Source organism: Panthera uncia (assembly GCF_023721935.1).
Source record: "Panthera uncia isolate 11264 chromosome B3 unlocalized genomic scaffold, Puncia_PCG_1.0 HiC_scaffold_1, whole genome shotgun sequence".
Taxonomy (NCBI): domain Eukaryota; kingdom Metazoa; phylum Chordata; class Mammalia; order Carnivora; family Felidae; genus Panthera; species Panthera uncia.
Genome location: NW_026057582.1, coordinates 43,505,681 through 43,531,069, shown reverse-complemented (window position 1 = coordinate 43,531,069; position 25,389 = coordinate 43,505,681). Strand labels below are relative to the sequence as shown.

Here is a 25,389-nt window from a genome sequence, read left to right as displayed (position 1 = left end):
TACCTTAAATTGTTCAACTTTCCCCCTAGTCTTCTGGGACATTTAGGCTCCTTTCAATCTTACGTTATTGTGAACAGTGCTGCAATGAACATCTTTATGCCAGATTATCTCATTTATTCCACTAGATCCACTTTCTACTCTTCCCCATCTGCTCTCCTTTAGGGAGAACATTCACTGGTTCCTTTGCCCTCTGGCTTCCAGTCAGGTTCAGCCAACACAGAGTTCTTTCAAGAGACTGGAGAAAAGGCCAAGAGTGAGATCAGGGTATTAGTCCCTGGCTCCTTCCTTGTGAGGTCTCCTAGAGCTGGCTGTGCTCCTCAGCTGAAGGAGACATTCTCAAGGTGGCCAATTCTCTCTTCCCAGTTCTCAGAACCAGTCCTTCCCTTGTTCTTTTCCTCTGGGCCTAGGGACAGTGACAGTTCTGCCCCTCTACAAGCCCTGGGTACCTGCACCATCCCCTGTGTTTTCCTACAGCTCCTCCATTTCTTTGTAAATCAATCCCACTTGAATTATCCTAGTTTGAGTGTGCCAGTTGTTCTCTTACACAATCTTTAAACCTATGTCTTTTTGTATGTCTTTAATTATATTCTTCAAGTAAATTCCTACATGGAGAATTTGCTGGGACATTGCATATACCTGTTTTTGTTGTGTGTGTGTGTGTCTGCAAAAACTTTATTGTTTCCATTTGGTCCACAGCTTGGGAGAGAGCTCCAGGGTGGTTAAAAATCTGCCTAGTGGCTGCAGGGAGAGGCTCTGGCACAAGCCCTGGCACCTGGGGGATGCCTGAGGGGCCTCTCAAAGGCTGCTGGTCTTCAGAGGCTCCTAGTTGTGCTTGAAGGTGAGCCTTCGGAAGAGATCTTCATCCAGCCCAGCCTAGAGGCAGTCAGCCTGTGGAGGTGAATCAGGTGGTCCCCATCTTCTTGATGTGCTTCACCTTCTCATCTAGGAAGTGGTTTTTCAGGATGTCACAAAGATGGGGGTCTGCGTGGGCAGAATCCAAGATATGCAGATCCAAAAGGACCTAGTTCAGGTTCTTCTCCAGAACCAGGGCAGCTTCCATGCCATCCAGGGTTTTACCCTACTCATCTTTGGACAGTTTCTGTACCTTCTGGAAGAGAGGACATGGTTGCCATGCTGGTTTGGCATCTTCAAGAGAAGTTCAGTGCCCTCAACCCTTCTCAGCCAACCCGAGGACAAAGGGGCCCACGCCCTCCAGAGCCACATCACGGTGCTCAAAAAAGAAGCCCAGAGAGAGGTAGGTGTAGGAGGTATTCAGATGCATGTTGACCAGGCAGCTGACAGTGGCCTCCACCTGGATGGAATAATTCTGATGAATCTGGGAGTTCATGGTTGATCTGTAATAAAGAGCTAAGCTCAAAATAGGATGTTGGCTGGTTCTGGAGGTAGAGGGTGGCTAAGAAGATGGCTCTGATAAGGTTCTGACTGGAAAAAAAGGTTGGTTGGTGGTCGGGGGCTGGTAGAAGAGGCATCCCTGGGTTTGTTCCATCCAAACACCGTTGAAGCGAGAGACAGATCAGCAGGACCACTGGGCATACTGCCTGAGTAAACCTATTTTTAAGATGTGTGGAACATGTTTTGGAGTTCATTTTAAGTGGAATGTTAATACTCTTGGTGATGTAGAGAGTCACCCTCTAAAAAATATGTAATCTAAACTCTGGATCCAACCAGATAAGAATATACGTAAAGAATTAATAAGGATAAATAACGTTGGCAAGGAATATAGCCCATCATTTACCCTGGTCCCTGAGAAGTTCTAGAGACCCCAAATCTTAGTAAACCCATTTTGTGAAGGAGCATTACTAGGATCCAGCTAGAAGGTGAACTAAAGTAAGATAATCCAATCAGTTGATGTTGGTTTATTAAATAGAATAAATAAGCCTTCCACATGTTGTTATCTGGGCTTCTGAGATCTCATTCATCAAATTTCTAACACAGCCCAGATTTGTATTCATGTTTCAATTTGAGGCCCAATTCTCATGATGATGATTTCTTATACCTGAGCTTTTCCAAGGTAAACAATTTAAAACAGGTGTGGCAGATATGACTGTTTTACAAACTCAGGAAGCACAAGAAATATTGCACCTTCTACAGGATGAACCATATGAAACTGATGTGTTTTAGGTTAAAAATTATCAAATATCAGCAATTTCATATGTTTTACCCTAATACTTTTCTCTAAATCAATTTAATTCTATTTTGCACCTTCAGCTTGCCATATTGGCTAAAAAGATAACCTTAGCAGTTTGCAGGGTTCCTTTATACCTCCCTCTTTATCTGTTCCTGTCCTCTCTCCAACCTCCTCTCCTGCTTGAGAATATTTCAGAGTTTCTGGGTGAATGCGGAAGTGGGGAGAGGGGAAGAGTATCTGTTCGAGTAGATGCCCTTCTCTGTGTGCCTAGGCTATTCTTGGAGCATGGGAATCAAAAGAAGCTACCTAGGGATTTGTCTTCCTAGGCACGCTGGTCAGCAGTTTCTTCTCTGAGGTCTTATTGTTTCCATAGTTGCACAGCTGTGAGTACAAAGGGGCTTCTAGACGACCATGCCAAGGCTTGCCACAAAGGAAATGGATCACTGTCCACAGTACCTAGAACATCATAGGTACTCAGTACATATTGATTGAAGGAATAAATAAATGATCTGAAGTTGTCAACGTAAGCATACTAAGCAGAGTGAGCAGAAAAATAGCAATAACAAACACACAAGACTCTTACAGTGATAGGCATTGTTCTAACTGCTTTATATAATTAACTTATTCAGTTCTTGCAATGACCCTAAGACTTAGGTAACAGCAGAACTAAAGGATCTTCTCAAGCTTGTGGCAGCCCAAGCATGGAATCAAGGATGCTTTTCTAACTTTGTAGACAAGGAGATAGGTCTTCAGTGTGCTGGGTATTTCATTTAGCTTCAACAGAGATTTTTGCCAGTGACATTTATCTATGATAGTTAAGATCACTAACAAATCCCAGGCAACATTCTGGCTTGCAGCAGCCCACTGGCATCCCCGTCTGGCACACTTTGCAGGACTGGTCATGTGAGAGAGATAGCTAACAGCGACAATTGCTAGGTGATGAATGGCTAGAAGTAGGGCAGCTCGAAGCATGACAGGGACAAGGAATGCAATCAGGAAATGCTGACCTGGAACTTGGAGTGGGTTAAGTTGAGCTGTGATGGACGGAAGGCAGCAGCTGCACGTACAGCATGTTGGCACACACAAGTCTGAGAAGCACTGCTTAATTTGAATTGAAACGGCGGCTTGAGAGGCAAGCAATGACTAGAGCCACAAACCAAAATACAAACCTTTCACTAATCTTTCCAATCATACCCACACTCTTGGGTAGTATTGTTGTTTAGCATCATTCTTCAATCTGATAAAGATAAACAAACAGATAAACAAACAAAAAAACCAAAAACATGATACAAGGCTATGGGCCCCGGGGCCATGCATTATGAGACTTCTGAAGGGGAAACAGGCAGAAGAGGCTCTGAACTGAGATCTAATGGGCACATTGGAGCTGATCTCCAAACAAAGGTTTCTGTTTAATTTTAGGAATGGCAGTTCTAGAATGCTCTGATGTGCTTGTGTGCACAAGAGAAAAATATGGTTGGTTCCCTTTTTTTCACATCTCAAAGTCAAGGACTTCCTCTATTATTTTTTCCCTTCCCCACTGTGGTCATACTTCTTGTATCTTAGCCCAGGTCAGAGATCTGGGGCCACTGGGTGCCAGGAGACTCCACCCAGTAGCCACAGGACCCTGACCAGTCAGTGTTATGTTGGGTCCATGTTGTGTGGGCTCCACATTGTTCTGGATGCACTTGCATCACTTACAAGAAGATACTTCATGTGTCCGTGACTATTGAGGCCTTGAATGAGACTTAAAATGGATGTTTAAAAATTAACTCTCTTTTAGGTACCTTGGTGGCTCAATTGGTTAAGTGTTTGACTCTTGATCTTGGCTCAGGTCATGATCTCAATGGTTTGTGAGATTGAGCCCTGGGTTGGGCTCTGCACTGACAGTGTGGAGCCTGCTTAGGATTCTCTTTCTTCCTCTTTCTCTGCTCCTCCCCTGCTCATGTACTCTCTCTCTCAAAAAATGAAACAAAACAAAAACGTAAACAAAAAAAATTAACCCGCTTTTAGACACATGATTTGCAAATATTTCCTCCTATTCTGTAGGTTGTCTCTTCAGTCTGTTGATTGCTTCCTTTGCTGTACAGAAACTTTTCAGTTTGATGTAGTCTGACTTATTTACTTCTGCTTTTGTTGCCTGTGTTTTTGGTATGATACCAAGAAATCATTACCAAGACCAATGTCAAGGAGCTTTTCCTCTATACTTTTTTGGAGAAGTTTTACAGTTTTAGGTCTTAAATTTAAGTCTTTAACCCATTTTGAGTTGAACTTTGTGTATGCTGTAAGGTAGGGGTCCAATTTCATTTCATTTTTTTTTTTTTTTGCATGTGGATATCCAATTTTCCTAACACTATTTATTGAAGAGATTGTCTTTTCTCTATTGTGTATTCTTTGCACTCTTGTCAAAAATCAATTGACTATAAATGTGTGGGTTTGTCTCTGTGTGGGAATGTCTCTATTCCATTCCATTGGTCTATCTATCTGTCTATACCAATACTATATTGCTTTATTACTGTAGCTTTCTAATATATTTTGAAATCAGAAAGTGTTAGTATCTTCATCTTTGTTCTTCTTTATCAAGATTGCTTTAGCTATTTTGGGTCTTTTGTGGTTCCCTATGAATTTTAGGGTTGTTTTCTGTATTTCAGTAAAAAATATCATTGAAATTTTGATGGGGATAGCATTGACTCTGTACATCTCTTTGGGTAGTACAAACATTTTTAAAATATGAAGGCTTCTGACCATACAACTCAACAGCAGAAAAAAACCCACAAATAATCTAATTTGAAAATGCACAGTGGTGCCTGGGTGGCTCAGTGGTTAAGCATCCGACTTCGGCTCAGGTCATGATCTCACAGTTTGTGGGTTCGAGCCTCGCGTCGGGCTCTGTACTGACAGCTCAGAGCCTGGAGCCTGCTTCAGATTCTGTGACTCCCTGTCTCTCTGCCCCTCTCCCTCTCACAATCTGTCTCTTTCTCTCTTAAAAATAAATAAACATTAAAAAAAATGCACAAAGGACTTAGACATTTCTCCAAAGAAGATATACAAATGGCCAACAGGTATATGAAAAGATGCTTTGGGTGCCTGGGTGACTCAGTTGGTAGAGCATTTGACTCTTGACCTCAGGGTCGTGAGTTCAAGCCCCACGTTGTGAGTAGAACTTACTTAAAAGAAGTATGCTTAACATTGTTAGTTATTAGTAAAATGCAAATCAAAACTACAAGGAGATACCACTTCACACCCAGTAGAATAGCTATAATAAAATAGTATGTCTGCCTTTTTCTTTTAGAGTTGTAGGAGTTCTTTACCTATCCCAGACACAAGTACTTTGTTGGATATGTGTACTGCAAAATTTTTCCCAGCTCTACCCTGCATTTCACTCTTACTAAAATAAGTTCTTAATTTTAATTAAGCATACTTTTTGTTCTTTTGTTTTATGCTTACGCTTTTTTCTACATCAAGATTATGAAGATATTCTCCTATGTTTTCTTCTAAAAGCATTATTTTACTTTTCATAGTTAAGGCTACAATCTATTTCAAATTAATTTTTGTGTGTCTAATGTGAAACAGGCATCACGTTTTCCTTGTCCAATTGATCCACTACTGTTTACTGAAAGGACAGAATGCATAAAACTTAAACTATGGATATTATGTGAGGGATGGAAGGCAGTGGTATTCCAACATGAGAGATTGGAAGGCAGTGCCACAAAGAACAATACATGTAGCAGGAGGGAGTAAATAGGTCTGTTTGAGGTGGATATCTAACTTTAACATCCATAGTATTACCTGTTAAAAATATTGATTCCTGGGGCGCCTGGGTGGCGCAGTCGGTTAAGCGTCCGACTTCAGCCAGGTCACGATCTCACGGTCCGTGAGTTCGAGCCCCGCGTCAGGCTCTGGGCTGATGGCTCGGAGCCTGGAGCCTGTTTCCGATTCTGTGTCTCCCTCTCTCTCTGCCCCTCCCCCGTTCATGCTCTGTCTCTCTCTGTCTCAAAAATAAATAAAAAACGTTGAAAAAAAAATTAAAAAAAAAAATATTGATTCCTGGGTATGCCCCGACTCCTGCCCCTCTCCCCATTCAGATCAGGAGGTCTGATGTAGATCACAAGTAATTTGTGAACTGCACTCTGAGAAATGCTGGTAAAGATATGCAGGGTGCTGTATGTCTCTTTTCCAGATCATGCTGATATAATTACTTTATAAACTTTGTGGACTCGTGTCAATTTATAATACATTCCATTATACAGAAGTCAGACTCACAAATCTCTCTTTTTTTTTTAACATTTATTCATTTTTGAGAGACAGAGAGAGACAGGGAATGAGTGGGGAAGGGGCAGAGAGAGGGAGACACAGAATCTGAAACAAGCTCCAGGCTCTGAGCTGTCAGCACAGAGCCCACCTGATGCGGGGCTCGAACTCACGAACTGCAAGATCAGGACCTGAGCTGAAGTCAGATGCTCAGCCGACTGAGCCACCCAGGCGCCCCCACAAATCTCTTTAAGATAAGCTTTCATCTACATTGGACTCCCTGTAAACCTGCCGTGAGACAATGGCCTTAGATTCTTAGAAGCCCCGTTGTCGAAACAGAGAAAGTCTGCAGAATACACTCTAAAATCCTTAGAAGTCCTTCTGTCTGTCTGCAAGGATCTATGAGGCACCACCTTAAAGTTCCCTGACTTTTAAAGGATCTTATAGCTCTAATCTAGATTTGGTTTCTGCTTTGGAGCCCTTTGAGAATTGTTTGCCGCTTACAGTACAATCCCACAACTTGATGAGACAAGATTAACTACAGGATTTATGAGAAGAAACCAGAAAAAAAGTTGGGAGATCATTCAAATCTGATGCTGTTGTGTAATGCATCAGCTGTTGATTTAAACTCTTCTTAATAAAAACATTTTTTTTCTTTCAGAGATATCTGTTATTTCTCTTTCCCCAATATTAAATAACTTCTGACAAAAGTATTTATAGAACTTCTTCGTGGGGTATTAATGCTTGGATCGGGGCTTTTTGCTCATCTTGACATTGCATCCTCTACTGTCAGGCTAGGAGCTGAAAGGAGTTTAGTAATGTTGACCCCCTACTCTTGTAATCTTGGTTTCTTTTCAATCTCCTGGACCAGTGGGAGTTCATATATCCCATAATAGTCCCAATGCACTCAATAGGAGGAAATAAAGTCATAAAAGAATGAATTTTAAAGTCAAAGGAGGAAAAAAATGGTTTAAAAAATCTTTCTTTGTCTTTTAGCTGACAATAGAAATCTTTTTCTCCTGGCAATTTCCCAGCAGGTGGACGCTGATAAGCCCTGGCATGAGTTTTGAAGCATGGTAAATATTTCTTGGTTGGTGTGTAAATTCACAGTCATTGTTTCTGCAAATTCTGCTCTTCCTTATTGTTGTCATCGGAAAGTTAGAACTGATTCATAAGAACATAATACAAAACTAACAATCTACCCTGTTATTTGGTTGAGAGTGGCACCAAGGGAGATTTTGTGGGAAGGTATTGTTTTACCTTAGTTGTTGCTGACCTGAAATGAAATAAATCTTAATCTTGAGTTCTTCTCTGTGATTGGTGCCATAAACCATGTCCATCTGCAAACTGATCTTTTGACAATCACTGATGTCATTACCCAGACACAATAGAAAATGAGACTGATGTTCAATATTTACAAGACCAGGGTCCCTCATCAACAAGCCCTCATTGAGTAGTGATTTTTGATGAGATGCTAACAAACACTGAGCTTTTTCTCGTTTTTGAAAGTGAGGGCTCACAATCATTATACAGGCAAAAAATAAATTACTCAGTGGATTAAATGTACAAGTTGTAATTTTTTGTCAGTTAAGGAAATGAATGCTTAATGAGCATGACAAATCATAAACTGAAACAAAAATAAAGAAGTTTAAATAACAGAGCACTGTAAGTGAACATGAAATGTTGGGTTTGGATGAGATGATTTCTATGGTTTCTTTCATACCTTTTTTTTAAAAAATGTGTATTTATTTTTGTGAGAGAGAAAGGCAGAGACAGAATGTGAGGGGGAGGGGCAGAGAGAGAAGGAGACAGAATCTGAAGCAAGCTCCAGGCTCGGAGCTGTCAGCACAGAGCCTGATACGGGGCTTGAACTCATGAACCATGAGACCATGACCTGAACTAAAGTCTATGCTTTCCATAGCGCTGGAAAAATTAGATTAATGAGAATTCACAAAAAGGATAATGATCGAAGTATTACATCCATGTCCTAGAAAATATGGGAAAATATGAGTGAAGAGCAAACCTAAGCTGAAACGTGTGACTTCCAGGGCCTTCTCTTCAACTTGCCAAAGAAGCATCACTCTTTCCTCAAAGGCATGTAAGTCACTGAAGATAATTGTGAGAAGTGAGTGAAAGTAGGGGCAAGCCAATGTAACAACAAACATTTCTCTCTGGGATACTCAGTAAGTCTGGCTGTCATCAAGGATATATTTTGGGAGGGTAGTGATGGATTTAGCCTGATATAAACAAGATCCACTCTAAAGCAATTTTACTGAATGACTTCAGTGTCTCAGGGAAGTTAGTTGGGTAACCAACTGCCCCAGTTTGCCTAAGACTGAGGGTTTTTCTGGGATGTGAGACTTTGAGTGATAAAATTGGGAAAACTTCAAGCTAATTTGTAAAAGTTGGCCACTGTAGTTATGAGAGAACTAAGCTGAGGCCAGATCCCCTGGGTGCAGATCCATCACCCCGTCAGTAAAGTACATCCCACCTCTTATTCAGTAGCTTGTGAAAACACAAAATCGCCAGATGGAAGCCTCAACTTTAAGTTCAAACTGAACTATGTCCTATAACTTGGTAGAAGCCTTCCTCCTTTGCGAGTTAAGACCTCTAGACCTGAAGAGATCAGAAGCAAAACTTTGTTAAGTAAATGATTAGGAATAATAACAAGAAAGGCTACCTTCACTTCTTCCCCTTGGTTTCTACACCTATATACTCTGTGGGGTAAAGAAAGGAGCCATAAATATTGTAGTTGATTCAGAATATATATTGTATCTCTTAGAAGAAGGACCCTAATGTTGCAAGGCATTGTCTCTCATTTGTCACCAAAACAGGGTCTTTGATAGGCATTCCAATCATTCTATAATGTCAGCTTCTTCTGACAAATCCCTTGGGTCTTAGCCCATTGCCTCATTCTTTTTGCTGTGAAATGATTTCTTTTGTCAGAACAATGTTGTCTGGGATTCAGTGACAGTGAATAGGAATTCGGTAAGTACATAGATGGTGGTGATGGCAGAAGCATTACCTACAGGGAAGGCACATCCCTGTCTAGAATGAGTGTCTATTCCAGTGAGGACTAGTCACTGCTCCTTTGATGATGGAAGGTGTTCAATAGAATCACCTATTGGTGGCTGCTATTCTATCCATGGTATGGTGCTGTGTACCAGGGTTCAGTGTAGGTTTCTGCCAGTTGGTAGGCTGGGCACTTAGCAGTGGTAGTAGCTAGATTATTCTTGGTGAAAAGTCCACATGCTTGGACCCCTGCATAACCTCCATCCTTGCTTATCATGGCCATTTTATTCATGAGCTCATTTAAACAAATTTCAGGCTAGCTGAGGAAAGAGGTTGGTATACCCATAGTGGCTCATCTTGCTTGCCTGATTATAGAGGACTATAATCTTATGCCCTACATGAGCATTCACATGGAAAAGAAATATCCCTATATTCTATGTCTATTATTAAGTGGATATATCCACATGCCTCTTTCCTAAACCTCCTTGTTATCAGTTCTTCAGTCTTGTATCTTCTAGGTCACTAACCTCCAGCCCTTGAACCTGTGTAGCCCTAAATATATAATCATCTCTCCTTCCAGGCAAAGTGCACACGAGATATGTGGCTTGACTTTCTGCCCACTGGGAAGATTTATCCTCCCTATCATCCTTCACAGCCACCCCTGAATGGGGTTATGATTCTGTAGCAGTTGACTTTCAGCTGGTGCCCACATATTGTGTGGCTGCATCTCTGAACAAGGCTCAATTTTTTGCTTCCTTGATCAAGCAGAATTTCGTATGAGACCATAGGTGTGAGTGAAGGAGAGATGGCACTAGAGGAGATAGCATATTTATGTAACTCATTTGTGCTTTCAATGTCTGCTCAAGCTAGGTCTTGTATAAACCATATCTTTTTGGTGATGAACATCCTTTCCCACCTCTAAATTTATGGGTTGACCTAAGAGTTATCCAATTCATAATGGGCAGCTCAGGTCATCTTGTCACTTGGTGTTTCATGGACGGGTACTTGAACTCAATTAGGGCACAGTGGCATTCAGTATATACCAAAACCTGGAAGTCTGCACTATGATTCTTCTATTGAGACTTGCCAGAGGCTATATGTAGTATTCTCGTCCTATACCAATACCTCCATCATTATTGGATCTGCTGGGACATAAGGCTCAATTGGTGATAGAGTACAAAAGTCCTGGACAGAGTTATTTTTTGTTCTGGGCCCCACTCAAAGTTAGGAATCTAAATTATTCACTAAATTAGTTAGAGTGACTGACCCAAATGTGGTGTTCTGGGCCCCACTCAAAGTTAGGAATCTAAATTATTCACTAAATTAGTTAGAGTGACTGACACCAAATGTGGTGTATATTGCTTTCAGAGTCCATAGATACCCACAATGGTTACTTTTAGGTGTCAACTTGATTAAGCCACAGTATTCAGATATTTGGTCAGACATTATTCTAGATTATTCTGTAAAGGAGTTTTTAGGTGGAATTCACATTTAAATCAGCAGATTTTGGGTAAAGTTGATTATCCTCCATAACGTGGGTGAGCCTACCTATTCAGTTGAAGGTCTGAATAGAGTAAGCCTGACCCTTCTGGAAGGAAAGGAATTCTGCCAGTACTCTGCCTTGGGACTTGAACTGAAACACTGACTCTTCTCTGAGTCTTCATCCTGCCTGCCCACCTATAAGATTTTGGACTTACCAGTTTCCACAATCACATGAGTTAAAGAATCACCCATTCTTTTTTTTTTTTTTAAGTTTATTTATTTATTTTGAGAGAGAGAGAACACAAGTGGGAAGGGGGAAGAGAGAGAGAGAGAGAGAGAGAGAGAGAGAGAGAAAGAAAGAAAGAAAGAAAGAAAGAAAGAAAGAAAAAGAAAGAAAGAAAGGAAGGAAGAAAGAATCCCAAGCAGGCTCTGAACCACCAGCACGGAGCCTGACACAGGGCTCAAACCCACGAGCCATGAGATCATGACCTGAGCTGAAGTCGGATGCTTAACCAACTGAGCCACCCAGGCACCCCATGAATCATCAATCCTTAAAATAAATCTCTCTCTCTCTCTCTAAATATATGTTACAACCTATTGGCTCTATTTCTCGAGAATGCTGACTGGTACAGATGCCTCTTACTTAGTGGTTGCAAAATACACCAACTTGGCCCTTGTTTGGGAATGCAGATTATAAGATGAAGGAGGAACTGCAAAGTGAGAAAATAAAGGGACAAGGCTGGAACCCCATGGGACAGCAACACAAAAGCAATAGAGAAGATAAACTCAAAAAGGGGCTGAGAAGGAGTTTGAGGCTATCGAGAAGGAAAAGAGGAGGAAGGAGAGGCATGTGGGTAAGGTCATTGAAGTCAAGAAAAGAGAAGCATTTCCAGAATTGATCAGTGAATTAACAGTGGAGAGTTCATTGGTGACTTTGATGAGAAATGTTTCAGAACCCAGTTTGTGGTTGCAGGAGCAGGTTACTGTAGTATGAGGAATAAGTGAAGGGGTAGTGAGAATACAGTCAATACAGTTAAGTTGCCTCTTAACTAACCAACCAACCAACCAACCAACCAACCAACTAACCAACCAGAAACCTGGCTTTGTAAAGGATGGGGTAGATGGGGTGGTCTGGAGTCTGAACTCCCCTTCCTCCTCCATTTGAGTGGAGAAAGCCCTGAATGCATGAATGGCTGACAGAGAGGGAAAGGTTGAAGATACAGACAGAAAGCATATTGCTGATTGAGTGAGGCCTCTGAGAAGGCTGGGAGGGCTGACATCTAGAGCTCTGTGTCATGAGAGTCGGCATCCAGAGGAATTATTCTACAGCCTTCACAGAATTATGATTTGTAATGGAGCTTGCAATCTGTTTACCTTGTCTCATAAATGTAAAATTTCCAAAACAATATTTGGAAGTACCAAAAGGTGGCTTTTAAGAATTGTTGACTCGGATGAAAGGACATTGGTAAATTGGAGACGTGGTCAGAAATAAATGGAACAAAGCTGGGGAAGGTTAATTATAGAGCTGTCATACCATGGGAGGAAAAATACTGGGTAAGGACTGGCTGGGATCTACGAGTTATTACGAGGAGCTGAATATGAGCCAGCAAAGAGAAGTGTGGTTTAAAAAGCATTCTGGAAGACAAAACTTTAAAAAAAAAAGTTTGTTTCTTTATTTTGAGAGAGAGAGAGAGAGAGAGAGAGAAAGAGAAAGAAACAGAGAGTGCAAGCAGGGGAGGGGCAGAAAGAGAGGGAGAGAGAGAATCTCAAGCAGGCTCCACGTTCAGCATGGAACCTACTCAGGGCTCGATCTCATGACCTCAAGATCACCACCTGAGCTGATATCAAGAGTCTGACACTTAACCAACTGGGCCACCCAGGGGCCCCTGGAGAAAATCTTTTAAATGCACATTTTATATTTAAACATCTAATGTGAAGTTGTGCATGTTGTAAATATTGCTGATTTGGTTTAATTTGTTGCTTCTGGTCTGACCTCACTAGGTTATACTCTTAAGAATTATTTGGGTAAAAGTGGCGATGGTTTATGCTGAAATATCCAATATCTAATGTTCTCTTGCCTGACTCCTTAGCCCATGGTTCATCTATGCAACATGGCTGGTTAGGGTGAAGCTTGTAGGCAGTGGTGGTTAAATGGAGTCTTGTTTTTTCTTATGCGACACTAAGCAGCCTGCATGTGGCCCACATTTTTTATTTAGGTTTTACTGAATAGCTGATACTAATTAACAGATCTAAGCTATTCGGCAAATGACACCAGTCATGTGAAGACTAAAGAATAATGAATCCATCTTCTACCCTGAGCATTATTTAGGTCTCTTATTAGTAAAAGTGTAGCTTCCACTATTAAAGAGTGTCATGAAAATGTTAAGAGAGGACCCCAAAGATGAGGTGGGAACTGGAAAGTAAGACCAGATAATAACTATTTTAGAGAAAGGAGAAGAATGTGAGGGGGGATTTTTATAAACTCTTCAAGTACTTACAAAGAAACGTGACCATCACAGCAGATACAAGAAAAGGTTTAAAACCACACTGATTTTTGTCCTCACATTTTTGTTTTCTGAAAATTTTCTAGAAGAACCATATGTTTCTTTTGGATTTTTTTTCTTCAGCATTTTACCGGGGAAAAATTTCAAACACACAGAAAAGTTGGAAAACAGTGCAATATACACCTGCACGCCTACGTCTTAGACTCAACAGTTGTTGACATTTTTCCATATTTCCTTTATCCTTGTATAGTTTTGTGGAATCATTTGAAAATATGTGATACACATTATGATTTTTACTCCTACATACTTCAACAGGTGTTTCTGAAAAAGAAACGGATTAGACAGAGTTGTGTATTGCAATTCCATATATTATTACACCCAAGAAAATTAACAGTGGTCCTCTAATATTATCCAATACTCAGTCCATTTTCAGATAGCCCAAATTTGTATCCCAAATATCTTTCATAACATTTTTTTTGATGATGGTCCAATCAAGTTTAAGTTATCATATTTCTTTGTTTGTCTCTTTAATATGTAGCAGTCTTGCCAGCTTCTTGAGTTAAGGTCAGAAAAAATAGATGCTAAAAAACAGGATGTTTTATAAAAATTTTGCATATGTTACTTCATTTGGTATTTATAGTCATAATTATGATTAAAATGTGAACAGATTTTTAAAAATGGAAGAAAATTTAAAATGTTATCTCTGTATTTAAGTCTATTAGGTAATAATATTTTTTGCTTCCATTTATTTATTTATTTATTTATTTATTTATTTATATTTGCCAAGTGTGTTTTTAACAATGAATGTGCAATTAAAAATGTGTCCAATGGAACTAGAGTGTATTATGCTAAGAGAAATAAGTCAGTCAGATAAAGACAAATATCATGTGATCTCATTCCTTTGTGGAATTTAAGAAACAAAACAGATGAACATAGAGAAAGAGAAGGGAAAATAAGATAAAAACAGAGAGGTAGGCAAACCATAAGAAATTCTTAAATACAGAGAATAGACTGAAGGTTGCTAGACGGAGGAGGGAGGGAGATGGGCTAGATGGATGATGGGTATTAAGGGGGACACTTGTGATGAGCCTTGGGTGTTTTTTTTAATTTTAATTTTTTTAATTTTAATTTTTGTTTATTTATTTATTTATTCATTTATTCATTCATTTTTAATATGAAATTTATTGTCAAATTGGTTTCCATACAACACCCAGTGCTCATCCCAACAGGTGCCCTCCTCAACACCCCTCACCCACCCTCCACTCCCTCCCACCCCCCATCAACCCTCAGTTTGTTCTCAGTTTTTAAGAGTCTCTTATGTTTTGGCTCCCTCCCTCTCTAACCTCTTTTTTTTTTTCCTTCCCCTCCCCCATGGTCTTCTGTTAAGTTTCTCAGGATCCACATAGGAGTGAAAACATATGGTATCTGTCTTTCTCTGTATGACTTATTTCACTTAGCATCACACTCTCCAGTTCCATCCACGTTGCTACAAAAGGCCATATTTCATTCTTTCTCATTGCCATGTAGTATTCCATTGTATATATAAACCACAATTTCTTTATCCATTCATCAGTTGATGGACATTTGGGCTCTTCCCATAATTTGGCTATTGTTGAAAGTGCTGCTATAAACATTGGGGTACAAGTGCCCCTATGCATCCATACTCCTGTATCCCTTGGGTAAATTCCTAGTGGTGCTATTGCTGGGTCATAGGGTAGATCTATTTTTAATTTTTTGAGGAACCTCCACACTGTTTTCCAAAGCGGCTGCACCAGTTTGCATTCCCACCAACAGTGCAAGAGGGTTCCTGTTTCTCCACATCCTCTCCAGCATCTATAGTCTCCTGATTTGTTCACTTTGGCCACTCTGACTGGCGTGAGGTGGTATTTCAGTGTGGTCTTGATTTGTATTTCCCTGGTGAGGAATGACGTTGAGCATCTTTTCATGTGCCTGTTGGCCATCTGGATGTCTTCTTTAGAGAAGTGTCTATTCATGTTTTCTGCCCATTTTTTCGCTGGATTATTTATTTTTCGGGTGTGGAGTTTGGTGAGTTCTTTATAGATTTTGGATACGAACATGTTATCTGATATGTCATTTGCAAATATCTTTTTCATTCTGTTGGTTGCCTTTTAGTTTTGTTGATTGTTTCCTTTGCAGTGCAGAAGCTTTTTATCTTGATGAGGTCCCAATAATTCATTTTTGCTTTTAATTCCCTTGCCTTTGGGGCATTGGATGTTACATGTAAGTAGTGAATCACTAAGTTCTACTCCTGAAACCAATACTATACTATATGTTAACTAACTTGAATTTAACTAAAATCTTAGAAAGAAAAAACAGAAGGATTACACAGCAGTGAAGGCAACACTAAACATTTAAACACTGAAGTAGCTGTTTGAGGAGACTGTTGAGTTAGATGTAATGTTTTTAGAGATAAGAATGATTCCTACCTATCTGGTATGGGTAGGAGTATTTCACCTGAGGTGACAGGAGAGATATTAACTCCCTTTTTTTTTATGCTGTATAAGCAGTTTATAAACTAGCCTGTTGGCATGTTGGCAGTAGAGTGGAAGAAGCTTGGATTTGGGAGTTTCAGACTCAGCTCTGCCACTTATTAGCCATTTGGCCTAAACAAATTACTTGACTCTCTGAGCCTGCTTTCTCAACTAAAAAATGGGCACAATTACATCTCACTCGACTGTTGTTAGAATTAGCAATTATAAGCAGTGTATGAAAAGTAGCTGATATCATAGTTATAATTCAGATATAATTTAGTTTAAACAACACCTTATTTAATATTTATAATGAGTAAGAAACTGTCATAAGGTGGTTAGTCTATAATAATATGTTATATACCATTTTCTAGTTTCAAATAAAAAAAAAAAATTTAACATTTATTTATTTTTGAGAGGCAGAGAGAGGCAGAGCATGAGCAGGGGAGGGGAAGAGAGAGAGGGAGACACAGAATCTGAAGCAGGCTCCAGGTTCTGAGCTGTTTGTTAGCACAGAGCCTGATGCAGGGCTCAAACCCACCAACTGTGAGACCATGACCTGAGCTGAAGTTGGACACTCAACCGACTGAGCCACCCAGGCGCCCCATAGTTTCAAAATTTTTAAAAATACATGATCTCAGGGCACCTGGCTGGCTCAGTCAGTAGGGCATGCAACCCTTGATCTCAGGGCTTGTGAGTTCAAGCCCCATGTTGGGTGTAGGATTACCTTAAAAAAATACATGATCTCATTTGGTTCTCACACTAACCCTTAGAGCTAAGTACTTGTATCATCTGCTAATCAGGGAGGAAACTAAAACTCTGAGAAGTGAAATGACTTGTCCAAAGTCACTCAGCTAAGAAGGAGCACAGTAAGGTTCTGTGATTGCAAATTCAATATTAAAAAAAAAAACCAAAAATAAAAACCTCCTTATAAGGAAGTGTATAAAATCCTTATAAGGAAGTGCATAGAATCAAAGAGGCTTTAAAGTTTGTTTCTTCCAATTACTAGGTATATTCAGATGAAGTGTACATTTTCCAATGCTGAATTCTGTTAGAAGAGTTTATATGATGCTGGCTGGTAGCCATTCTCATATTGCTGATTAGGTTGAATGTCATATGTGTGCTCATTATTTAAGCTAATAAGCTAAAAATATATCAGGAATAATTGAAACCTACATATAAATGAAAACTTACATCTTATTTGTTTTTTAGAAAGAGAGAGAGTGTGCACGTGCCAGCAGGGGAGTGACAGAGAGAGAGAATCTTAAACAGGCTCCACACCCAGTGTGCGGAGCGAGATGCAGAGCTCAGTCTCGTGAGATCATGACCTGAGCCAAAATCAAGAGTTGGATGCTTAACTGACTGAGCCACTCAGGTGCCCCAAAACTTACATTTTAAATGTTTGTATATCTAAGGGTTTATGTTTTGGGAGTCAACCTAGTGCAGTGGCACATGCATAGGGATTGGAGTCAAACAGATCTGGGTTTAGGTGCTGGTTTTTGAGTTCTGTGTCCTTGAGCTAGTTACTTAGTGTGAGCCCAGTGCTATACTATAGGGTGGTTTTGGTAATTGTGTGAGATAATGTACATTAAATACCTGCACAGTGCATATATGCACAATCAGTACTGGTTCATCTTTCTTCATCAAATCCACTAGTTTTCAATCATTGGACAAGTTTTTGAAGATGCGAGACATGACTGTGGTTTCAGTAATGTTAAATTATGCTACAAAGTAGCTACAAAGTAGCTTTTCCTCTCTGCCCATTCCTGCCCAAGTTTCCCCTTGAAAGGCCCCAGCGAAGTCTTGGGATAACTCCCTTCTGCTTATATGAGATTTTAATATTTCCTGTAGCTATTTAGAAGTGAAACAAAGATCGTTCTGCTTCTCTATTATTGAAGAATAAGCCATTTAAAAATCATAAAAATTGGGGCACCTAGGTGGCTCAATTAGTTAAGTGTCCAACTTTGGCTCAGGTCATGATATCAGGGTTCATGGGTTAGAGCCCCGCATCGGGCTCTCTGCTATTGATGCGGAGCCCCCTTGGGATCCTCTGCCTCCCTCACTCTCTGTTCCTCCCCTCCTCGCTCTCTCTCCCTCTCTCAAAAAATAAATAAAAACATTTTAAAAATTATAAAAATTATATAGGGTGAGAAATTCAAGCAGAGCTTGGCTGGGTGATTCTTCTCCTCCATGTGGTACTGACTAGGGCCACTGGTGGTATTTAACTTGTGGTGTAGAAAGTCTGGGATTCTGGAAGCCTTCATTCACTTATCTGGCCCAGTGGTAGATACAGTTAGAAGGCAAGGCCCAGGTGGGTCTCTCTTCCTCCCCATGTAGTCTCACAACTTCCCCACATGGTCTTTCCAGCGAAGTTGTTGGACTTTTCACATAGTAGCTCAGGGCTCTCAGATCTGTGGTTCCATGAGACAGGAAGTAGAGCTGCCTATCTCTTAGAGCCTGGGCCCAGAACTTGGGACATTTACTTCTAGCATATCCTATTGGCCTTTGCAGATTCAAGAGGAGGGGACACAGAACCTACCTCTCCATGCAAAGAGTGGCAAGTAATTTGTCATGAAAGCACCTGAATACCATATGCTTGAAGAGACTACGTGTCAAAGGGGCACAATGCAGATTTCCAATAAACACAGTTACGTGCTAGATACTTTGTTGGGATAGCTGATCACTTGTGAATCTACAGCCGCAGATGTTCCTATGCACGTCTCCATTCCATTAATGGGTGGAGAAGGTGTACCTGGAATCTGCCCTTTACTTCTAGTTCTGTGAATTGCTTCATTATACTTTCATCTCTGCCATCCCTGATCTGATGGAATAGGAGATGTAATCTGTTACTCACATATTACTCAAATCTCTGTATAACTCACCACTTCTGGGAAATCTTCCCTAGACAAAACAGGAATAGCTAGCTTTCTCTCTCTGCTGGAGAGATGTGTACTGTGTGTCTTTAAAACTTTTCCAAAACTCAGAACAAAGAGAATTATTATCAGAAGGCGCACGCCAGTAAATTGTGCTTTGTGAAATTAAAAAAAAAAAAAAAAGAGATGAGTACTCTTTAAGGTGATAGTGTTACACTCTACAGTTTTCAATCAAATTTAATTTCTGAGTTGTTACACTTAGTGATACCTCAGATGCTAATCCTTTTTAGCAGGTTAGTTGCTGTCTCAGTAGTTTTTGGAAGGTAGTAAGCAGCAATCAAGATTAATTATATTTTAGGTTAATTATATGTTAATTATAGTTATATTATACTATATTTAAAAATGTACAGGGTAGGTCTTAATTCCTAATAGGGCTTACCATGCATAACAGTTCTAGTTAGTCTTTTTGTTTAGCTGTGAATAAATAGAAATCTTATAAAGAATGAAGCATCTACTCACTTTCCTTTTAAAAAGTCAAAGTCCAATCACCCAGAAAAATTGAAATAGCTGTTACATTTATGCTTCTTTATTTCAAACTATGGCACACAAAAATGAGTGAGTTCTGACTGTAAAACTTAGTATATTTAGGGTAAACATGTCCCCAAACTCGACTTACTGTCTTATATACAAATGTACTTAAATATTACTGTCTCTAAAATGACACTGAGGTTTTACTGAAGTCAGAAAAATGATAAAAATTTTTATTCTAGCCTAAAACCTGTCTTGGTACTAACCAGAGGAAGTTAGGTGATTGTTTGTGAGCTAAATCAAGAGTCCTTAAACTCCATTATACAAATGATGCACTTCCCCCTTTGTATTGAGTTTAATGGCTTCACTCTTCAATAAAGCTGGATCCTTGGGCACATGCTTAGGAGACAGCCAGTGGTTTAGAGAGAGATTGCTTTGAGGGCATTGGAGCAGCTGAGGGACTAACACTACTGAGAAAGGAAAAAGGACACTTCTGGAGTTAAAATAAGACAGAATGCATTTTTGGAGGAAATAGTGTCTGGAGACTGGCAGAATTCTCAACATCTCAGGCTAACACATTCTTGCTCAGTTTTCATTTGTACTTTGGAGGTGCTCTAGAAAGCTTAGACAAAAATAATTACAATACAAACGTATAGTGCGTTTTTAGCCAGCCCATATACAGGAAATTCTCTGTTGGTGTAGGAACTGTTCTGATGTTCATTCCTTAAAGATTGGTTTTATTCCTCCTTGGTCGGGATGTAGGGGGAGGAGTTAGTGAAGAGTCCTCGTTTTATTTATCTCTAGCCACACTCTAAAAGCGTTTGAATCATTTTTGAGGAGAATCTGGGGGTGTTTGTATATGTTCTGGGCAGTGCTTGGCATTCTGCAAGAGACTGATGAGCAATAAGCAATGGTAATCAGCACATCTCCTTTGCCAGTGGAGCAGGAAGATCGCTGCTATCCTCTCAGCAAAGAGCAGACTAATAAGCAGGGATTCGGGCCAACCTCTCCTTTCCGAGGCAGCTTCTTGTTATTTACTCTGGCTTAATGAATGGCCACCAGCTGGCAGACACAGCAGTTTCATAATATTTGCACACAATTTGTTTGGGTCAGTTTTTAATTTCTCTTTCCGTTTGAAGCCAGGGTTACCCGAAGGAGAATTCAGAGAAACTCTGGAGACAGAGGAGCGGATTTCGTTTTCTAGTGATTTCTGGGAGGAAATCTGGGACGCGCAGGGTGAAATCGAGTATCGTTTGGTTAAGGTTAAAAAAAAAACAACAACAACCAGTGAGGGGGCCAGGTGGTGCTTCAGTGGGAGGGCCATGCAAGACGAAACCAGCTTTGGGGGAAGGAGGGAGCCAGGGAACGAGAGCAGGGCTAATCAATGAAGGGAATTCCGCTGAGCCTCCAAACCCTGGACTCCCACCCTCCACCTAGCTGCGGGACTTTGCCTCGGGAGGAAAGCCCCGGAATCCCGAGCCAGCGGCACGCTGGGGCTTACCGGAGCCCGCGGACGCGTGCGCCAGGGCAAAGGCGGCGGGCGCCTGTCCCTTTAAGGGGCCGGTCTCCGGGCACCGCCGGCCCAGACGCCGGGACGTGCCGGGGGCCGCCCCGCCCCGAAGCCGCCCGTTTCCTGCCGGGCGGCGCGACGGCACCTGAGCAACTGCGGCGGCGGCGGCGGCGGCGCCTCTGAGCGGGCGGCCGGGGCTGTAGTGCCCGTGCCGCCGCGTCTTCCCGGTCTCCTTCCCCGGCTGCTTAGGGTAAGGGTGAGCAGGCCGGGCCGGGCGCCGGCCTTGGGGACCAGGGTAGGGAGGGCTGTGCCGGCCGCGGTGTCCCAGGGCGGGCGGGAGGGCCGCGCTGGACGGGGGGGCGCGGCCCCGGGGCCCGGACACCGCCCGCCGCCGCCACAGCCCGCTGGGTAGGCCTCGGGCACCGGGTCGCCACTGTGAAGCTCCTGCCTGGGTCGGGCCGCCGCGGTGGGAAGGCTCCGAGGGGCCGCTTGGCCTCGCCCGGCCGCCCAGGGCCCGACCCCGGCTCCGCCGCGGCGCCTACAAGTGTGGCCGGGGAGTCCCCCGGGGACGTCTCCCGGTGCGAGGTTGGCCGGAGAGGGCCCTGGGGTGACCGAGGCGCCTATTTTTAGCTGGGCCTGTGGGCCCCCAGGAGGAAGGCGGATTACCGCCTCCTCGGCCGGCGGACAGAGGGAGCGCGTCTCCGGCGGCGTCCCTGGGCCGGAGCTGGGCCATGCTTACGCCATGCTGGAATTTCAGTTCTTGCTGCCCCTCCGGATACTTAGGGAACCGGTGCTGGCTCTCTTCCCAGTGCCCCCTCCCACCGCCGGGTGCGTGTCCCTGGGTCACGGTCGGGAAGGGGGGGGGGTAGTTGGGGCTGGGAAAGATGCGTTTGGGGAGAGTTTGGAAAAATCTCTGGACCGCCCTCGAGACGGGGGAAGTTATCCCTTCCTCTCCCTGAGGGGTGTGTCTTCCTTAGTGATTCCCCCTCCCCCTTCAGTTTCCAACAATGAGAATTTTGGCTTTGGGGAGCTAGGCAGAAAACCAAACCGGCAGCCTACGAAAGTCATACGGTAATCAGACACCAGGTGTGGGATGTGCAGCCCCGCACGTTGGTTGTCGAGGAGCATGTGTGCACCAGAGAAGGGAAGCTCCCGGCGCCGGGAGCGGCATCCTAACCTTGTACAGCTGCGGCTTGATCAGGTTAAAGAGCGGGCTGTTTACTTTTAGCCTTTCCTTCTGGGAGGAAGGAGGAATCGAAATTCGTAGTTGGGCCTGTATCAGAAAAGGATTCCTTAGAAGGTATGTGAATAGGCACTGCTTAAAGAGCTAACTGTTCCAAGTTGTGGGTTTTTTGAGATGCTTTGTGGAAAGTCTTGAAAATTTTAGACAGCTGTAGCCTGCTATAGGTAAACACCTTGGGGTGAACAGAGCACTTTGAATTGTTTAGGAATTGATTTAAAAATTGAGTTTTTGCTAAATTAGGTTGCACTTGTTCTATCTCACCTAGTAGGCAAATGGCCACACTGCCTCCAGCTTGGCTAAAACGGTTGCCAACAAGACTGGGATGATCTTTGCAAGAATAACACTGAGTACTTTGGAGTTGATCTGTATTTGGGGTAGACGTGCCCTGTTGTAGGCTTTCATATTTACTGTGCTTTCTGATAAACAAGCTCTCCCTCCTCCCCGTTTCATTCAAAGATCTAACAAGAAATAGCTGGGTTTATTGTTTGTAGGTTCTAAGAAAAGTTTATCTTCTTCTGTAAAATTAGAAATATCTTTTCTAATTTTACAGCATGAGTGGTCATAACTGTATCTCTGTCAAGTGTGCTTAGAGAATGTGGTGTTCTATTTACTTTACCTTTATGAGACTCATAATCACACTGAAGCTTAAAATAAAGCCAATGAAAAACTTTCTTTAAATATTAAGCTCTTTCAAATTGTAAGGGATATTGAGTATTAACCTTTTCTTGATGACTCAGGGTCAACATTCTGAAGAGTCATTAATTTATGATTTTGTTCCAATTTAGGTTTTTCTATGTCATCCCTTAGCATCAGTAGTCTTTTCTGCTTGATGCATGTGTTTTCTTGGGTCTCTGACCCCAAGCATCCTTCCAGTTTGTAGGCTTTAATGTGGGAAGAACATTTTAATAATTAGCTGTTAATTAAGTCAATATGGATTTTTAATTTTTTTATTTAATTTTTAAATTTTTTTAATGTTTTTTGAGAGAGAGAGAGAGTGTGAGTGGGGCAGAGAGAGAGGGAGACACAGAATCTGAAGCAGGCTCCAGGCTCTGAGCTGTCAGCACAGAGCCCGGTGCGGGACCGGAACTCACTGTGAGATCATGACCTGAGCTGAAGTCAGATGCTTAACCAATTGAGCCACCCAGGCGCCCAATCAGTATGGCTTTTTTAAAGTGCCTAAGAAGTGAACGCTTTTTTGAAACTTCTATGACTCAAGATTGTTACTGTTATTAAAGTTAAAATAGAATTTTCCTTAAAAATATGGAAGATATAATTTTAGTTAAATATTATATTTTTTGTGTGGCAAAGTTTTTTTTTTTAAATTTTTTTAATGTTTATTCTTGAGAGAGAGAGAGAGAGAGAGAGAGAGAGAGAGAGACAGAGAGAGAGCATGAACGGGTGGAGGGGCAGAGAGAGAAAGGGAGACGTGAAATCCGAAGCAGGCTCCAGGCTCTGAGCTGTCAGCACAGAGCCCAACTTGTGGCTCGAACCCATAAGCCGTGAGATCATGACCTGAGCTGAAGTCAGACGCTTAACCGACTGAGCCACCCAGCTGCCCCTGTAGCAAAGTTTTAATCTAAAGGATCTCATAATACTTTGTAAAAATTTCATTTGTTAGTAAATTTAGTATTTTCAGGAAGTACTTTTGGATTTTTCAGGAATCTGACCTCTAATATGTAATAAAGAAATGTAGAGAGACCATGCTTTGCAGGAGCATCAAATATTTGAGGGTAACATCTTATAAGCTGCTTGTTCTGTGTACTCTTTAAGTTTTTAGTTATTTTGAAGGTAAATCCAGACTACTTAGAGGCTAGAAGCGAGTAACTGGTTCTTTAGAAATGACATCAGTCACTGTTATGCATAGAGTTGAGTTTCATTCCTTTCTCTTTCCGTTTTTGTTAACATGACTTTGGATGTTCTCATCCTAAAAATGTAGTTTATATGCAAATTACAGGGAAAACATTGATTTAGATAGGAGTATATGCTACTTTTTCTATACACAAAATTAAAATCAAACGGGGAAAAAATCTTAAGCAATATGAACTAAGCAGTTTGATTAACTTAACCTGTGGTATCTGAGCTCTAGAAAAAGAAAAGTAATGACAATTTATAATTATTTGTATGCCGGGCTGTTGACTTGCTGTTTAAACGAGTTTTTGGTCTTTGAGAGAGATGGCAGTGCAGACCATTTAGGCTTTTTTTTTTTTTTTTCCTCCTCTAATGTTATAGACTTTTATGTTAAAAAGATAAAATAGACAAAATATACTTTTAGTGCTAAGACTAATTTTAGTAGAGGCTCCAATAGAAAATAGAGTATTTCTAGGAATTATTTAAGAAATGTTCCACTCCTTTTATAAAAGTTATGATTTAGTATTTTACATATCACTTTACTACAGTCTGATTAAGAACTTTTAATTTAAATCTGGTTTCAGCAAAGTGATTTGTATACAAGTGGAACTTAAATTAATTTGTTTATACTCCCCTCCTTCAGGGACAGTGTTTTTTGGGTTTCTTTCCTCACTAATTGCTTTGCTCTTTCTGCCTTATGATTCATCCTCTACTCTTGAAGTTGAAGTGCTCAGTCCTTGGTTCACTTTTCTTTTTATATTTCTCTGGTGATCTCATCCAATGTCATGGCTTTAAATACCTATATGCTGATGGCTTCCATATTTATATCTCCGGCCCAGGCTTTCCTTCTGCACTCCAGACAACCTATTCTGCATTTCTGCTTGTAGGTGAAGTACTCAATTCAAACTGAACTTCCATTTTTCTCTTTAAACCTGCCTCAGATACAGTCTAGTCCATCTCATTTGGTGGTAGCTCCATCCAACATTCATGCAAAAAAAAAGTTGGAGTCATTTCTGACTTATCTCTTTCACACTTGGCATTCTTGGTTCTATCTTATCTTGAAAATATATCTAGAATCAAGTCACTTCTTACCACCTGTATTGCTTTCGAGGCTGGTCCTGGCCATCTTATCTCTAGCCTAGATTTCTGTAGTTAGCCTCCTAACTGGCCTTCCTGCTTCTTCCCTAGCTCCCTTTGGTCTTTTTCAACTCAGCAACTAGATTCTATCACTTGTCTCCTCAAAACCCTGCAATGACTTCTCATAGGCAAAGTAAAAGCCTTTACATTGGCTGTTGTCCCTCTTTGGATCACTTTTTCCCTAAAAAATCATCATGGCCAACCCTGTAGTCTTCAAATCTTTGTTCTTCAAATGTTTTTCAAAAGGTCTATCTTATTTTATTTGAAGCTGTACTCCCCTACTTATGATCCCTGTATCTTGCTCTATTTTCTCCATGGCACTTGCCACCTTCCAACACTATATAATTTCTTTGTTGATTGTGTTCA

General features: G+C 41.3%; 1 protein-coding gene across 16 annotated transcripts in view; it reads left to right on the top strand.

The window, feature by feature from the left end:
* Nucleotides 1-20,932: 20,932 nt before the first annotated feature.
* KTN1 (kinectin 1) overlaps nucleotides 20,933-25,389 on the top strand; it is a 108,195-nt gene continuing 103,738 nt past the window's right edge. For 8 of the 16 annotated variants that reach the window (XM_049612723.1, XM_049612721.1, XM_049612720.1 and 5 more), the window contains exon 1: nucleotides 20,935-21,045. The gene's annotated coding sequence lies outside the window, so the exon portion shown is untranslated. Of the gene's footprint in view, nucleotides 21,046-21,534; nucleotides 21,624-25,389 lie in introns of those variants that run through there. The other 8 variants (XM_049612711.1, XM_049612716.1, XM_049612709.1 and 5 more) reach the window with 4 other exon arrangements.